Genomic DNA, 6,413 nt, shown 5'->3' with positions numbered 1-6,413 from the left:
TTTTAAATTGGATTATGCATTATGTGTGTGCGTATATGTTTCTGTTTTTTTCCATACCCCAAATTACAAACCTGCCATGACTTGTCTTGTGCAGGACTCTTCCACACGTGAGAAAATGAGAGTTGTCTATATGTTAAATCTGTAGAGTTAGCAAGTGACCTTTTGTCTTTCATCGAAAGCACTTGACCTGCAGCAGTGCGGCCTCACCAGTGAAGGAGCGAAGGCTTTACTAAAGGCCCTTGAAACCAACAGAACTCTGCTCGTTCTGGATACAAGAAAAACTCTGCTTGTTGGTATGTGGTCACTTTTTTTAAATTGATAAACACATAGCAAAACAAAAAGAATTTGTTCAGGTATTGACAGTTTTTAAAAACTTAATGTGTTTAACTTTCCTCATCATATACAGTTGGCCCTTGAACAACGTGGGCTTCGGGGTGTCGACCCCTACGCAGTTGAAGATCTGGGTATAAGTTTATAGTCAGTGGTTCCACATCTGTGGATTCAACCAACCTTGGATCATGTAGGACGATAGTACATATGTATTGAAAAATATGCGTGTGTCAGTGGACCCGCGAGGTTCAAACCCATGTTGTTCAAGCTTCAACTGTACTTTTCTAGTGTTGCACTTCCCTTATGTTTTTAGCAGATAATGTACTAATTAAAGTGAATTATACTTGTAAATTTTTCTTATCTCTACTCTGAATAGAGGTGAATCTAGATACTAAGTCTGCTTCCACCAAGAGCATTATTTCTTTCCTGTGCAACCTCTGAATTCTTGCCAGGAGTACTTTATTCATTTGTCAGATTCACAAGTAATATTTTAAATATCTTCTGTGTGCCAGATACGGGTTTAGGGACTAGGGATAAAGCAGTGAACCAGACAGACAAAAGTCTTGCCCTCATGGAGCTTACATTCTAGTGAAGGAGATCAGATAGAAATGAGTAAACAGATAAGTAATATAATTTTAGAGAGTAGGAAGTGCAAAACTATCTTAATGTAAGGAGAGTGAGGGAGAGCAGGTAGGACTCCATTGGATAGGTTTGTTAGGGGACAGCTTCACTGGAGAAGTGGCATTTGAACGGAGGCCTGAATGAAGAGAGGAGCAAGCCATGGAAGATGTGGAGTAAGCACATTCCAGGACAAGGAGGCAATGAGTATGTAGGCATGTAGGTGGGTGGAGTATTTAAGGAAAAGCAAGGAGGCCAATCTGGGCAGAGTACCGAGTGAAGAAGAGTGTGGTATGACATGAGGTCAAGGAGCTAGCCAGGGGTCTGCTCTTGTAAAGTCTTGAAGGCCAGAGTAAAGATGTGGATTATTCTAAATGAGTAGAGGGGTTTGAACTGGAAAAAGGCATGATCCAAATCGTATCTGAATAAGGTGACCTGGTATAGAGAAGGGACTTGGGAGGATGATGAAGAGGAACGGGGCTTCCCTGGTGGCGCAGTGGTTGAGAATCCGCCTGCCGATGCAGGGGACGCGGGTTCGTGCCCCGGTCCGGGAAGATCCCACATGCCGCGGAGCGACTGGGCCCGTGAGCCATGGCCGCTGAGCCTGCGCGTCCAGAACCTGTGCTCCGCAACGGGAGAGGCCACAACAGTGAGAGGCCCGTGTACCGCAAAAAAAAAAAAAGAGGAACAGGGAGACCAGTTAGGAGACTATCACAGTGCTCCAAATAAGAGATGTTTATGGCCTAGGTTAGGTTGGAAGTTTGCAGCAAGTGAAAAGTGGTTGAATTCAGGTTGTGTTTTGAGGGTGTAGCTATCAAGACCTGCAGATAGATGTGAGGTATGAAGGAAATAGTAACAAGGAGACAAGTCATTGATGATTATGTGTGCAACTGGGTAGTATCACTTAGAAGAAGGGGGCTGATGGGAGGAGCAGCTTTTGAGGGAATATCAGGACTTGGTTTGTTATCTTGGATGCCCTGGTTTGATATCTTAGATCCTCTTTAGGTATCTAAGCGTCTGGACGGTGCTCAGACTGTACTTTGTATCCAAAGGTATCCAAAGCCACTTTAGATGCAAAATGTTTAAAGTTGACCTTTGCTGCTGCCAAAATAGTAGCCACTGTGGGCAGTCTGCAAGATGGCATCTTAGGTTTCTGAGGAAGAAATTAGAATACACAAAGGGGGAAATAAGTGTATAATTATATAATGTAGATTTCATATTTAAATGTATGGGAAAAGCAATAATTAGTTGGCTTTCGGTTTTAAATGGAAATAGCCACTCATTGGAAAATAATTACTCTAATTTCAATTCATTTTACTTTAGATCATTCTGTGATGAAAACAGTTACCAAAAAAGTTCTCCAGATGGAAGGAGTGCCAAGTCAGAGGTATATAACATGTTTCAGTTCTCTCGGAAGAATTTCTCTTTAATGGCTTGGTTTTCTTTCTTTCTTAAAAGACAATTATCAAGGTACTTTCTGCCATCTTAAAACTAAGATTTTAGTCAAATCAAATGGCTTTTCTGTTTTTGAAAATGTTGTGTGATGCTTTAATTTAGGTTCCCAGATACGCAGATTGAAAACCTTTTAACTTTTTATTTTCTGTAACATATTATCGTTAGTCACAAACAGTCTTTTTTTTTTGGTGATAAGAATGAATAGCAGGAGCAGCATTTGTGAAACCAAATCTAATATATGAAACTGACTCTTTCTTGTGAGTAAATTTGAATTTTGAAACAGCAAAACAATAAGGTTTAATAAAAAGCAAAATAAATTTTTTATGTTTATGATCTGCCAATTTCCCAGAAAGAGTTTTGTGGTGACTTTAGTTATACACCAGATACATTAAAATCACCAGTGGACAACACATCTTCTATTCAGGTGCCCTCTGAAAGTTTTAAAAATTTGTTGACTTCATATCACTGAACGGTCCACTTTAAAATGGTTAAAATTATAAATTTTCTGTTTTGTGTAGTTTACCACAATTTTTTAAAAATGTGTTGTTTGAAGATTTTTGGGTTTTATAAAGGTATTGTATTAGCATAAAAATGAAAAATTAAAAGACCACCTCTAATCCCATTATCCTATCAAGCAATATTTACATTTTTATTTTCTCTTCCTGCTGTCTATAAACATAATTCCACATAGCTTCAATATAATTTGCCATTCTTATCTTTTCATACTAAATTTAAATTCTGTGATTCATAGTTATACTTTTTAACATTGCATTCACAAGGTTTCATTGAGTTGGTCAATTTTTTAAATTGGTGAAAAATTGGAAATAACCTAAAATAAACTATTGTAAACATCTTCATAAATACAGCTTTTTTTTTCTACTTAAAGTTGTATGTTTTTGATTCTCTATTAATCAACTTGCTTGGACAATAGTGTATTAAATAAGTTGTTAAGAGTGTTTATGAAGTCAAAAAAAAGCTTATGATCGTCTGCCAATTGTTATTTCAAGAGAGTGATATTTTAATAATCAAATAGTACATTCAAAGAAGTTAAGATTTGTGATATCACACTAATTAGATATTATTATTAAAAATTTATATCATATGTAAAGCATTCTTAAAATAGCTACATTGACTTTTGCTATGATATTAGAAATGGAAATATATATAAATAAAACATGTATATGTAAAACATATTAGGAATTCTGTAAAATTAGTACAGAATAATAGGGCATCATGGAATGAGAACAGTTAAACATTTTTTTTTAGTTAGCATGATTAAACAAAGTGGAAATGTAACTGAAGTATACAAGCTCATTGAGCTCTTTTAAGAGTAATTTTATTTCTTGGGCTTTTTTTTGTATTTGCCTCAGTTATTTGGAGACATAGAGGTAAGCCAAATCAGTTTCTGGGTATATACCTAGATCCAGGGGAGTATAGGGGTGAAATAATGGTGTGAATTGTGTCACATTTATATTGTACTTATGTATGCCTAATAAAAGATGGGAACTTTTATTAGAAATTTTTTAATCTCCTAACAAGAAAAGTGTAATTTTAAAAAATTTTAATACAAATGTATTTGCACTAGTTTCTGAAAGTAAAGGAAGGGTATACACATACAAACCATATGCATACAAACATTTTTTTTGATGGCAATTAAGTTAAAAAACACAATAAAATAGCACAAAATGAACTGAGCTCCTATATATTTTTAAGAGGCATGTAAATCACACAGGATCGTGTGGTGATTATCAATAAGCTACACTCCATGAAATATTTGTCCTATATTACCACATACACTCCATTTTACCCTGCATCCTAATGCTGCTAAAATATAGTAGAAAGCAGCAGCATAGCACAGGGAGATCAGCTTGGTGCTTTGCGATGACCTAGAGGGGTGGGATAGGGAGGGTGGGAAGGAGGCTCAAGAGGGTGGGATATGGGGACATGTGTATGCATATGGCTGATTCGCTTTGTTGTGTAACAGAAACTAACACAGAATTGTGAAGCAATTATACTCCAATCAAGATCTATTAAAATAAATAAATAAAATAACATAAAATATAGTAGCTTTGAAGGATAAATATAACCATTTTAACCTATGATGTTTGTTTTCAGTAAATTCAAATTAAATATTTAAATATGAATTTTAATATATGGCTTGTTCTAAGTAAAATATTAACACGTAGGTCTAGTTTTTGCAACCAAATGTTTCATATGAAGATACTTGCCTCTTTACTACTGAAATATAGGGTAAGTCTCCACATTTCACTCTTTCATGCAGTGGGTTCCATTTGTTTTTTTGTGTGTTTTCTATATGAAATCAAAGGAGCAGTGAAGGTTGACAGGCTTATAGGAGGGTAACATTGATTCACCTACCCCCCAGCAACTTGCAGCCTTATAACTTGTATTGTTTTTACATAGAAAAATTCATCTTAAATTTAACTTTTGGTCTACTTCTGAAGATTCTGCTTGGCAGAAGTCATGGGTGTATCTGTGTTTCTGTGTCCTTGAGATTCAGAAATGCCAAAGGTGTTCTAAGATTCAGGAAACTTGAGTGTTTCTGCATGATACATAAAATGTATCATACTTTGGGATTTTTTTTTAAACTTTATTTTTGCATTTCTGCACATCTCAATACTTTTGTTTTAGTTAAAATAACTTGTTACTGTAGAGAACTTACATTTTTTTAAAATGCTGGCTTATGTAAAACCTTTGTACAAAACCGATCCTCTTTTTAATGGGCTTGGCATCATTGTCAAGTGCCTTTTTGATTCCTTTCGACGTGTGCACGTGTGACAGTTGCTCTGTAGACCTTTGGTGCATCTTGATTCCTTCTTTTCATGCTTTGTCAAACGTAGTCTTGGCCACAAAGAAGCCTGTAAGTAATGGAAGGAAACACTCTGCTGGTAAAGAATGTTACCCTCCTGAACCGCTACCACCTGGAGTGTCTGGTTTCCGGCCATTGTGTCCTGCAGAAAGTGCAAAAAGCAACAGGTAACCTGTTTGCATTCCCTGTCTTTTTCAGTCATTTAGAGTTCTTTATTTTGGAACTTCTATTATGTGGGTGGTCTCTGGTGCTTTGTGTAGAGGGAAAAAGGTAACTCACACATGGCTTCTGCCTAATGAGCCCTCTAAGGAAGAAAAATTAAAAGTAATTGGGAGTTTCAAGTTGTTTCTCAAGTGTCACAACAGAGGTAACTCCGTGGGAGTCTTGAGGAGACTAAAATTATCACCAATTGTGCATGTGAGAAAAGTTTCATTAAAGGCAGGTGTAGTTCAGCGAAGCCCTACAGCACACAAGTAGGAATTTGGGTACGTATGAATGGGAAAAAAGACATTTTAGGCATGGGAAATAGTTTAATGCAGAATGGATGAAAAATATGCATTAGACCTATTCTAAATCAACTGGCTTATTAACTCAGTAAATCAGATTTAGTGAGTCAAACGAGCATTACCTGATTTCTTATCCAGGGGATAGCTGTTCATAGTAATTTTTGTCACAGAACAATAAATAAAATGGTTGAATTATAGCTTTAGGCTTGCTAAGTGAAATAGATGGCTCTACATGATCTTCAGGTGACTTACTTGGTAGTAATCACGAAATTGGGGATTAACAATTGCTTAAGAAAACAAAGAGATTGATTTTAAATAGTACTTGAAGTAGTTACTGTGTAAAATATCTGTTCAGTTGCTCATGTTAAATGGATGTTTCTAATCCCCACTGGACAACCGACTACTTTTTTGCAAATGGTAATGTGAATTGCTGTTGCATAAACTATAGTGTTGAATCCCCAGTGTTTGGACTTGAGTTTCACAGCTCTTTGGTTTCCTATCTTCTTCCTGAGACACTTAATCGCAGGTCCATCCTCGTCACACAAGGTGGTAAATTAGAGAACGATTAATATCACCATTTAAAGAAGAGAGACTGAAATCTCAACCATCCTGAACATAGGAGCTGAAGGGGCCTCTCAGCAGTTCAGAGAGTTATTAGCAAGCCAGTCGGCTGAATT

The sequence above is a fragment of the Hyperoodon ampullatus genome (genome assembly GCF_949752795.1).
Source record: "Hyperoodon ampullatus genome assembly, contig: scaffold_107, whole genome shotgun sequence".
Classification (NCBI taxonomy): domain Eukaryota; kingdom Metazoa; phylum Chordata; class Mammalia; order Artiodactyla; family Ziphiidae; genus Hyperoodon; species Hyperoodon ampullatus.
The sequence above is the reverse complement of the archived record's forward strand: the minus strand, read 5'-3'. Positions refer to the sequence as shown.